Genomic DNA, 13,162 nt, shown 5'->3' on the forward strand with positions numbered 1-13,162 from the left:
TATACGTGTGGACTGCTGGTAGAAGAGTAGATAGGTGATAGTTGTGTGTAGGTAGGTGAAAGTAAAATAGAAAGTTGTGTTGGGTATGGATAGGTTGCTTAGATATCTGATAGTTCTGTGGGTAAGTAAACAGTTATACAAATGGCTTTGTTTTGTTACCATTTAAGTATAGTGAATTAATCAGATGACATATAGGAATGACTGACATGCACCAATATTCCATAAAGGTCTAATATAGTTAATGTAAATATTGAATATGGTGGATGTATTAAACCCTGAATTTTTCACCTGCAGCAAGTAAGAAATTCATCATTAGGTACATTATTGGAAACAGATAAATAAAATGGACTTTCTCAGACAGAATTTAATCAAATATGAATCACAAAGATATAATTTCTTTGAAAATGCACAAATTATTACCTTGTAGTTGTAATAAAATATTTTTCATTTATTTATTATTTTTATGTTCGAAACACAATGGTTTGGGTTTTCCAAGAATCAAGAATAACGTGTCGCATTGAGCATTTTATATGCAATATTATCAGCATACTGTGAATAGTGTTTAAAGTACATGAGAGAAATAAGGGATTGATCAATTTATTAACACGTTGATTAAACTATTAAATCCAGTAACAGTACATAACTTAACAAGTTCTTTGATTGTACACTTTTCCCTAGCTTGAAGTTTGAAAATTCAAAACTCTTCACCTGATGTCTTGTTACGAGTATAATTATCACTAAAGAAGGCGTGAATTAAATTAAATTGCCAATAGCTCATTAACACTGTCAAAATTTGCAATGTTTTTAATTCAAGCTATGAGACTATTCAGAATAACCACCTGTTCATATTTTACCAGTCCTTAGGAAAGTTATGGTGTGAAAACAATTTATTTTATGTATTTCTTTATCCTTGCTGCATTAATTATGCATATGACTTTCAGAAACCTCGGCATGTAAATTTAGCCAGTGTTAAAAGTCAGTGCTACTTTAATCTCACATACAAGATGTCCAGTGGTTTTTATGGGGTTTTTCCTTCAGCAGGTTTTGTAAATAATAAGGCATGGCACTGTTCTAACAAAGTGAGTTATCTTAGAAATACAGTTTTCTCAGGAGTTGTACTATACAACAACTTAAAATAATCAATAGCTTTAATTAATTTCAATGAGTCTTTTCTCTATTCTGTTATGTGTGGGAAGTTGCACAACTAGGAAGAATCGGTTGATACTCCTAAGTAAATAAAATCACCATATTGGCTCACTCCTGCCCTCTGTAGATCTCTGTCTCTCGCTGGACATGTACTTTATGATATTTTTGTGTTTGCAAGAATAATGCCCCATTAAGTAAGTTATTTGAAGAGACTAAGGCTCACCAAACCTTTGATACGTGCCACCCCTGACTATAGCCACACTGTCTAAAATTGTTAGTAAGACTAAAACTAAATCCCACGTAATAATAATATTCAAATGGATTGTAAATTCGTATTTTTTTTTTACATTAGGATAAAAAAGTACAACACTTCAACCACCGCTGTGGTAGTTTTCAAGTTCAAACTCAGAATAAAAAGAAAATTGAAGTATCACTTTTGAAAACTTCTTGTAAGGTCTTTCTTATGCTCTATTTGTTGTGACTGTATATCAAACTATACTGTTCATGTGCTTTCTACAAGGTATATAAATAAAAGTTAAATTTGTAACTTGTAGATTGATTTACATCTGCAGGTATTTATCGAGCAATAAATGGATTTTATAGTTTAGAAAAGAAGCTTAAATATTGCTAGTATTTTCTCAAGTACTTTAGATCTTAGAGCAGCAAAATCACACATCTAATTAATATGATAACCTTTCATATTGTAGGTGATAGAAAGTTATACACTCTTTGTAATAGAAACAAACTGTACAAAATGATGACATTAAAGTTATCATCTGTATTTCGTGATTCAATAGTGCAACTGAGACCAAGTATTTAATGATGTTTGAAAAAAAATTAATATAAAAGGTGTTTCATTGTAAGTTTTGATGTATGAAGATTTTTATTTCAGTAAATCTGCTTAGAAACTGGTATAATCAATCCAATGTGTGTTATTTATTAAAACTCTAGTTTAGCTTCAACTGATGCTATAAAGTCTAAAAATAATAAGTGTAAGATTTTTTTTCAAATAGCCTTTACTTTATTTGCTTGTATGTGTTTATTTTTAGGTACAAATACATTTAAACTCAGACCTTCTAATATGGTCATGATGTTTCATAGAAAAAAAAAATTGGTATAGCTGTTAATATCAATGATACAATTTGTACTGTTATTACAATACTAATGAAGCTTGAAGTAAAAGCAAAATCTGTAATCATTAATTAAAAGGACTACTTGTGTTCAGTTTTTTTAAGTTTGTGGACATCAAACTAGATAGATAAAGGCTGTTATTGTTTTGAAGGAAAGTTCAGATATTACTTAAATTATATTGATTGTTTATTTTCTACTTAGTAAATTGACTATAAAAATACATCATACAAAAGTAACAAGACATCCACAGGACTCACTGAAACCCCTTCCTAATCTGAGTTAGTAAACTGATGGTAAAAACACATCATACAAAAGTAACAGGACATTTACAGGATTCCCTGAAACCCCTTGCTAATCTGAGGTTAAACTTAATCATACAAACTGAGTGGCAGTGGAATACAATAATGTATCATGAAACAAACACAAAATATGAGTAGTAACCTATTCACTCATTATATTACATAGTTTTGCTTTGAATGTTTTGTTGTTTATTTTTTCCTATGAATTAATTTTTGTATTGCAAGTACAATTAAATATCAAAATATTTATTTTGTGTTTTTTCAACATTTCATCTGTTTACTTACATAGTTTCTGTTAGTTTAATAACTTTTATGGTAAAAATATTTAAATATCTTTCATTGGATTACATGTGACATCTGTAATTTAACTTTCTCATCAGTTTGTGTAACTTCTCTGAATAATTAAAATTCAGACACTATATGTTCCACTGGGATTAGTGGTAGTTCTAAGATCACCAGCTGTAGTGAATTATAATTTCCAGAGCCACCACAAATGGACATTAAAATGAAAGAAGAACTGTTAGATCAAATATGATAGTTTTAACTATAAATAAAGATGTAATGAGACAAGAATTAAAATTCAAGTCATTTAAATAACAAAAAAACCTTGGAGAACAAAATCTCTGATGAGCCATAAATCACTAACTGACCTAAAACATATCTTTTGAAAGACAAAAAATAAGACATTGTATTGTATTAAATATAGTATGCAGAACTTATATTACAAGTGATTTTTAAGGAGAGGAAAAAACAACGTAAAAAATAAAATTAATGACAGATACTTTTTTAAGTGTAAAAAATAAAACTTTGAAACCTTGATATATCAAAATGTACAGATTTTGTGACAATTTTCCAGTCTCTCTGTCTGGTATTGGCCAAATGTTCTTGTATTTATTTATACCTCAAGAGGAAATATTGCCAGATAAAAAAAAGAAATAGAAAAGAACAATTCATATTAAACTTGCAACAAGTAATGACTTATTCAAAGATGTTAATTTCGCTATAGTTTAAATGATGTTAATTTGTTTCGTTGTCTCACAAGATGGAACTTGTCTTGGCCTGTTCTTCAACACAGTAACATCATAAAATTACTTCCTTTAGTTTTCTTCAATTATTAATGAAATGTTTCAGGATGTAGGCAGAGCTTAATGTATTCAAGAACAAAGACTGGTAATATATGGATCTCAGGAAGAAGAAAATACTAAAATGTTATACCTTAAAACAATATTTAATATATATAGCATATATTTGCATAGATTGTTTGTTTGTTTTTTGAATTTCGCGCAAAGCTACTCGAGAGCTATCTGCGTTAGCTGTCCCTAATTTAGCAGTGTAAGACTAGAGGGAAAGCAGCTAGTCATCACCACCCACAGCCAACTCTTGAGCTACTCTTTTACCAACGAATAGTGGGACTGACAGTCACATTATAACGCTACCACAGCTAAAAGGGCGAGCATGTTTGGTGCGACCAGGATACGAACCCGCGACCCTCAGATTACGAGTCGAACGCCTTAATCCACCTGAGCATGCCGGGCCTTTTTGCATAGAATTACACATATCTTTCACATTTAATCTATTACTTTACAATTTACCATTATTCAGGTTTTAAGCTGCAGGTTATACATTATCAGAATCTAAATTTGTTTTTGAACATCTTGCAGCTTAAAACAAAATGATCATTCTCAACTTATTAAAATTAATATTTTATACAGTGGTTTTGCTGTAAGAAAACACACACACTTGTGCAAGATATATATCAGCTATATTAGTGGTTATTCTATATAAATGGAAAACATTAAACATTTAGTTCTGAATAAGTAAAAAATAACAGTTAATAAAGGTAAAGAAAACTGGTCATATTCAAAACTTAAATAGTTTAAGATTATGTATTCTTAAAACTTCGTCAAATCAAAACTGTCCAACGGATACGATTCTTATACTTACATAAGAAAATAGGAAAATTTTAATTTTGTGTACATATGCAAGATATAAATGTTAGTTGTATTCGATGTGTACCATTTAGTACGCAGTTTACCTTCCACAAAACGTGTTGTTAGTTACCTTTGCTATATAAGAGATAAAATTGTCTTATATTCTCATAAGTCTGGTATCACACATCTGACATTATCTCACACTGATAACCACAAAATAAATTAATACATTCGTCATGTGGTGTTTCTCATCGCTTGGTTGTTTTCAGGCACTTTCAAATCTTGTTTATTATAAAGAAATTAAGCAAACATTGTAGTCGCGAGTAAAATATTGTGTCCACAGTAAGGTAAAATAATATCAAACATACTAAACAGCAATTGAGCTGCAGAAGAGGAAACCATTGTTTGGAAGTCGATATGAGCATCAAATTCTCAAGAAGTCAACTTGATCAAAACTTCCCTCCACCATCCTTTCATGAGAAACTTCCACAACAAATTACGTTTCTAAGGCTTTTCACTCTTATTTCTCTTGGGATGGTGGTGTTCACCATCTTTACTCAAAGTTGGATATCATGGCAACTAAGAAACACCATCCTAACAGTTGCAACTGCATCTGAGACAATCCGTATTCTTCGGACAATGAACTTTGGAGTATTTCTATGGCTGATGACGTCTACAGGGTTTGGGGTACTAACTTTGACCTGGAAGTCTGTTGCAACCTTTTGGGAACATAGACAGAAAACGCTACTCGACTGGCGAGTGAACTTCATCCATAACTTAAAACAAAGTGTTTTGGAGGAAAGACATAAAGATGGCACAGAAAATGTTATAAGGATGATGAGTGAATACCAAAAGAAGATGCGGTTGGAAATTACCTTGTACATAATGTCTTACCTGGCACTGTTTATTTGTGAGTTTCAAGCATTTATGTTATTTAATCATTACTGGTTTGCAGATGTTCTTCGTCTTGATCATATAGAAGAAAAGACCAATTATCTAATGTTGTTTATTTATCATGTTCATGGTATAATAGGAATAGGACTTTATATTTTCTGGCTTGTGGCCTTCATTGTTTTTATTAAGAAATCTCGAGCTGTTTGAAAATAATCGAATTGTATGACTGTTCTTGATTAACTGAGAAATAAATGTTTTTTTTTTTCACTGAACGTGTATTTATGTATGGGTATAATTTTATATAAAACTAAGATATTTTCTTTGCAAAGAAGTTAGTTTTTCTAACATAAATATTGGAACATGTTAAGATGTTTCTCTTATAATAATTAGATTTTTTAAAGATAATATTACAGATTTTCAAAAATGGCAATTTTGACATAATAAATTGCAAATACTTAGCTTTCAAAAATTATTATATTTAAAATAGCTATAAAATCCATATAGGCAAAATTAATTACAATAGTTTAATTTCCTCTTTACAGAGGGCAGAAAAAGAAGCAATATTGTTCAGTACTGGGCCTGGCATGGCCTAGCGCGTTAAGGCGTGCGCTTCGTAATCTGAGGGTCGCGGGTTCGCGCCCGAGTCGTGCCAAACATGCTCACCCTCCCAGCCGTGGGAGCGTTATAATGTGACGGTCAATCCCACTTTTCGTTGGTAAAAGAGTAGCCCAAGAGTTGGTGGTGGGTGGTGATGACTAGCTGCCTTCCCTCTAGTCTTACACTGCTAAATTAGGGACGGCTAGCACAGATAGCCCTCGAGTAGCTTTGCGAAAAGTTCAAAAACTCAACAGTAATGCTGGCCCTTCGTAGTCTTCCTGACCTGTCTGGACAATTTAGAATACAGGAGCCTAGCCAATTAGAACGCTGATGCTAAAACTTGAGATATGGGGCATCACCGATAGTCTCAAAGATATGTAAATCTTTCCTCTAGGCTTACACTACTAAATTAGGGACGGTTAGCGGACATAGCCCTCGTGTAGCTTTGCACAAAATTCAAAAACAAAGAAACAGATAGTTTGACTGGCAGTCGTCTGTCTGTATTTGTTCTATACTTGTTATGGTTACTTAAAGAATTGTTTCTTGTTAATATACGAAGACGAAAACAACAGATCTTGAATGATCTCATCAATACACAGGTGGCTCTGTCTATTTTGCTTCAAAGAGTTTACTGGAATTTACTTTAAAATTCCAATGATACAACACATGGGTTTCAATTTAAATGTTGTTTTATTCTACGTATATCTTTTGTCGGGTTTAATATGTTGTTTGAAATACAGCCAAGTTTAAGCTTCTGAAGAGTCAACTATAACGATATTGTAAACATAACTGAAGTAATCTTGCTTCATAACATAACATAATACAGAAACATCGATGTACATACCAAATGTCTAGCTTCTGGTTGCATCATGAAATCACTTACATCTGTTATAGATGGCGTAAGGAAATTTTATTTTATGGCTCTAGACTGTTATCACCTCATGTAACTGTTTGAGGGAGATGAATATAAAAATTTAATTACCAGATCTTCTGACTGGTTTGTCAAACTTCGAGTATATTTGTCTATTACTAGCTAAAATACAACACTTTTCCATATCACATGATTTACTGGGAGCCAACCATTGGCATCCGCCATTTTCTGTGATGTCGAGGAACCAACTTGAAGTAAAAGGTTTTAATACCCACATCAGCCGTCTTAAGAATACATCCGTCATTTTTGCCAAGAGAATTCGTTCTTCTTGAAACTATATCAAAATGGCTTATCAAAATATCAACGATTCTGTTGTATTTGAACCATATTTGATTCCACATGTGGCATGGATAGCAGTAAGTTGTCTGGTCACGCTCAACTCTCAGACATGTGATCATATATGTATCTTGTTGCTTAACACATGTGACTGTGAAATACTATTTCAACTTCGATCTTGTAAGTAACGCCTTAGCAGGATGGACGTGGGATATTTATGTAAACGATCGCGGCTTGAGTCTTTGTAACTGCTACTGTGAGTTCTATTTTTATATCTTTTACTTTGTATCCAAGTCGTCAGCAAGGTATAATTCTTGTGGTCAGCGATATTGAAATATACTGACCACAGTATATGGTTATGGTTAACTAATACAGTGGGTATTCATTGTGATGTAAGCTGTTTATCTACACTTTGGTGTATTGGATTATTAGCAGTAGGTATTCATTGTGACGTAACGTGTATGTCTACACTCTGGTGTCTAAGTGACCCTGGTTTAATCTAACGACAGTTTCTATATCATTGCAATTATATACTTTACTCGTTAATATCCTTAGAAATTGTTTGAGATCCCTTTTAAATATCATTAATTTAAAAAAATATCATATATTCAATGGCAAAGTTTAAAATTATACAAATATAGCTATACAGGTTCATTCTGATATCTTTCACCAAATGTGAAGTGAAGATTTGGGAACATCGTGAACGTTGCCAGCACATAACGATATCTTTGGGTCAGCTGGAAATCTGTGAAAAGATATAACCGGTTCTGAACTCAATCAAACAGTCGAAAGGCGTTTCGAGTTTGTTTTTCTCTGTCTTGAATATATACGCTCGCAGATACTTGTAGAAAACAAGATCACTTGCTATCACGACGTTATTTAGGAAAAAGCTTTTTAGTTTTTACTTCGTACTTAGTTTCAGTTTTCAGAGCGTTAATCATTTGGTTCATTAAGTACGTCTTTCTATAAGTATCAGATTTGTATCTTTCTTAGCCAAACATTGGCCCCTTTAAATACAATTTTATTTCATTCTCTCTCACTGCCAACGTGTATTTTGTTGGCATTTTATTTGTCTGTTTATAAACATTTTCTATGTGTTCATTGTGCGCTTCTTGCCACTTATTTTCATACTTTTACAAATACTTCAATTATTTGGTCACCTATGGCGACTGTAATCATCTTGACACAATTTGTATGATATAATCAGGCTAATTTATATGCAAAAACGGCTCGTTTGGGCTGAGAAAACACTTTTACATAGAAGTGTTTTCTCAGCCGAAACGAGCCGTTTTTGCATATAAATTTCTCAACAAGTGGGTTTCTCGTCATCACTGATAATCAGGCTAATATTTGTCCATATGTTTTGAACGATCTACAATAATTACCATATAGCGGCCCCCCAGTGGTTCAGCGGTATGTCTGCGGACTTACAACGCTAAAAACAGGGTTTCGATACCCGTGGTGGGCAGACACAGATAGCCCACTGTGTAGCTTTGTGCTTAATTCAAAACAACAACAACCATATAGCTGCTTTCTATTTCTCAACTGCTTTGTTTCCAGATAGTTATGTGTACTATTTCAATAAACTAGGCATGACTGTAATATTTTATTACTAAGTGCAAAAAATAAAAAATATCTGGGTTGTGCCTACTGCAGGTAATGAAATCCAATTTAAACGTAAAGACCCAAACTTTTTGCAGACGTAGAGCCACCAGAATCTATAACTACTACATGTGTTAACAAACCTGGTGACAATAGCTTGTTATTAATTTAACTCGAAGTTGTCTTCTGTTATTGAACGTTACTCCAATCGTAAGATGTACTAGAAGTAATGCGGACAACGATGTGAATGGCTCAGCTAAGACTTATTGTTAATATGTCTCTTTCTATGATGTATTTATAAGCAAAATATTCCCAGGTGATCTGCGGTTAGTTTAATAACTTACAATTTTAAAAACCTACTTTTGATTCTGTGGTGAACAAAGCACAGATAGTCCAATATATAAGTTTGCTCTTAATTAGAAAAAAAAAACTATATGCAAATAATACTAACATGACTTAGTTATTGTACTGTTTATATAACTGTGGTACCTGTCACGCATTGTGGTACAAATAAATCGAGTCCAAAAGCTATATTACAAATAAATAGTTTCAGCTCGAAACGTTGTGAAAATTAAAACCTCTGTATATTTACTATATATTTGCGGTTTAGGTGTTGTTGTTTTTTTTTCAATTTCATTGTGCTAACAAATTACAAAATAACTTTTAGTGATAATACTTGGAATTTTTTATGGGCGCCTTTCAATTCGCAGGTTTTGTTTCCACGTACCCTATGAGCGCCATATCTTTTTTAAATTTAGTGAAATGTAATCAGTCCAGATTGAGACTCAGAAGTTATTGGAGACCAAAGACAAGTTCACATTAAAAATATATATATATATCGTAGACGTCTATGTGTATGGTGGCTATAATCGCCTAACTTGGGTTTATTATTTTCTGCTGGTAAAGAGTTTATTCGTTTTTCACACATGCTAAGTCCTTCTCGTAATTAGCTAATCATGCCTTTTTTTTTTCCAAAATCCTTGTTAACCATGTTGCTTTTTCTTATTATTTAGTAATTTAAGGAATCATTTATTCTTGTGCAATAAAAACATTAAACGTCCTTTTGGTTTTGGTTTGTTTTCAATTTCGCGCAAAGCTACACGAGGGTTATCTGCGCTAGCTGTCCCTAATTTAGCAGCGTAAGACTAGAGAGAAAGTAGCTAGTCATCACCACCCACCGACAACCTTTTGGGCTACCCTTTTTCAACGAATAGTGGGATTAACCGTCACATTATAACGCCTCCACGGCTGAAAGGGCGAACACGTTTGGTGTAACGGAGATTCGAAACTGCAACCCTCGGATTACCCACCTGGCCATGCCGGGTCCCTGTTGATTATAAGAGTTAATGCTTATTTTGGCAAAAATAAACCTATTTTATATTTCAACAGTTAGGTTTGTTTTATTTTCAGTGTGTTCCAGCTGTGTTGAATAGTTAACATTACACGACAGTACTTATATTTAGTCCTCTGTAACGTTTCATAGACTTTCCTAATGAAATGCCCCTCACCCCTCCAGAGAACTTATTAGCAGTAAAAACTAAGTTTAATTGTAAGTATAGTGTTTTTGATTGCCTTTTACTCACCACAGTGACCCTGTATTTAAGTACGCTTGGGATAATAGTGCGTGTGTTTTCTTATACCAAAGGCACATTAGTCTATCTACTGAATCCACCGAGGGGGAATCGAACCCCTGATCTTAGTGTGAGAAATCTGGAGACTAGAAAAATAGGTAGAACACATTGTTATTAATAGATTTTTCTAAAATCTATAATTCAGTGAAGATGTTAAAATATGTATAAAACAAAATTTATAAATAGAGTCATTGTCAGTAAGCCTGGATAAAAGTAAATCGACAAACAAAATAAACAGACAATGAAAAACAACTAAACATCATTGATACAATACACAGTCCACCAATATAATTCTGTCTATGAGAAGTCTACTTTGTTTTGTTTTCTTTTCATTACTCTTGCCCAACATTTGTGACGAGTGTTAATATTGTCCGAAAACAATATAACTGAGTAACGAAAGGTTATTTAAGTGATAGACTAGGCTTTATGTACATCCTAAATACTTAGTTTATTGAATAATTCGATCGTTTTACATCATCTAAAACAAATCGATATTTATTTTCCCAAAAGGGTGCCGAAAGCCGCCGAGAGAATCACCTGTTATGACCATTTGTATCACTTTACACTGGTGTCTGTCAGTTAGGCAGTAGAAACTCAAATGACGTCACATAAGAGACGTTTAACGTTGCAATTTGTATTGTCGTGACGTCAGTAAAACTTGCGCATGCCATGAATTACGAGAATAATTATACACTCTTTCGGCCACCACACAGCATACCATATAAACATTGAAACCAAAAAAAAAAAAAAAAAAATATTTGTTACTCTTAATTATGATTTATTTAGTCTTAAAACGAACACTTTCGGGAACCATGCTGAAGTATATCCAATGTGTTTTATATATTTTCTTTCTCTTTGCAATGCTTCCAATTCTTAATGTTGACACCTCTCGCTTAAGTGGTTACATGTTCCGGTGGTTTACAGCCTAAAAGACATTTACCAATTATTAAGACCGTTTGGATGAACATTTAACTGGTTTTACTTCGGAGCGCGATACCTAGCAGCTTTACCAGCAATAATTGTTTCCTTTTTAAAATGTATTCGCACCTAATTATTTATGAAAGCAATAAAAACTGAAAGCGAATAATGAATACTACAGCAATATTAGTTAACCTGATATCTATAACGGTGTTCAATATTAGTTAACCTGATTAAGCAATTTTTACAAATAAGATTGAATAAGATTTTTCGTTTCTCGTGACCAGCGTCAACATTTAGAAATTAATTGGGGAGTTTTATACACATGTTGTAAATTGATGTTACTTGCGTGTTACTCGTGTGTTAACACAGGGATGCAAAATGGTTTCTTTCTAACAGGATTACCTCATATTCAAGAAAATTGGTTTCGTTTTATATGAATTTTGCGTAAAGCTACTCAAAAGCTATCCGCGCCAGTCGTCCCTACTTTAGCAGTGGCAAACCAAAAGGTAGGCAGCTAGTTATCATCATCCGCCGCCAATTGTTGAACTACTCTTTTACCAATGAATAGTTGGAGTGGCCTCACGGCTAGAAGGGGCAAGCATGTTTGGTAGGACATGGATTAGAACTTGCAACCCCATGATTGCGAGTTAAGCGCCCTAATCACCAAGCCACGTTGGCCCTATTTGTTTATAACAATGCTACTAAATCTGTCTTCTACCACCTTTAATTTTCAGCTACCAACCATAGGAAGCCAATCAACAGGCAAAACCCACCACCAACACTCGAGCTATCCTTCACCAATGTCTCCATGGCTGAAAGGGCGAGCATGTTCAATGAAGAGGATTTGAATCAGTGACTCTCAGATTGAGAGTCGTGTGCTCTAACTACTAGGCCATATCGGGGGCCATAACGAAAAAAAGGAGTTGCTACTAGTGACTTCATATTCCGTCATACGAGAGCGTGCATTACAGCTTAAAACTGCAGTTATATTGGTGCTAAAATTAATGTGTAACCTTCATTGCACAGAAACAGAGCTAATCATCATGCAAAAAGACTGAGGAGTATTGTTTATAATGAACACCTATTCTTTATTGAGATGCATTCAAAGTTATACTATTTTATTTAAAAGATTGATCTTCTACGATTTTTCGATCAAACGCCACACATATTAACAAAAGAACTAAGTAAAGATTGCTCATTAATTACGGTTCATGTGCAAATATGTAAACTGTGTTTGGTGTTTCAACTCAGGAATCAAACCCCAAATTTTAATGTGTAAATTCTCAAGTTTGCCGCTGAATAACTGGGGAGCATGACATAGATAATAAAAATTGTCAGTTTATAATAATTTTAGATTGAGTTTTAGTATATTTCCCACTTTTACAATGAAATTGAAGTTTCTATGCTCTCCGTAAACAAGAATTGAATCCCAAAACTAAATGTTGAGAGAGAAGAAGAAAATGCAGAATCAACGGAGGGGGTGATCTAAAATATACTAAAATATTTATTCATATAATTGCCTTGTGGCTAGAATAGTGTTAGATCTGTGTTGGTGAATCATTTATTTTTTAAAACTTAATATACGTTTTCGACTCATGAAAAACTTTGGATTTATTTAATTTAATTAAATATTAATAGCAAAAAATTAATCTATATATGGCGTTTATATATAACTTACATTCTAGACTGTTCCACTAACGTAAGAATACAGCTGATGAAACTGATGAAACAAATCAAAACAGGTTAGATGTTATTTTAAAAACAACTCCCCAGAGTCACAACGTTATTGCTTTAAGTTTTATA

The sequence above is a fragment of the Tachypleus tridentatus genome, chromosome 9, assembly GCF_004210375.1.
Source record: "Tachypleus tridentatus isolate NWPU-2018 chromosome 9, ASM421037v1, whole genome shotgun sequence".
Classification (NCBI taxonomy): domain Eukaryota; kingdom Metazoa; phylum Arthropoda; class Merostomata; order Xiphosura; family Limulidae; genus Tachypleus; species Tachypleus tridentatus.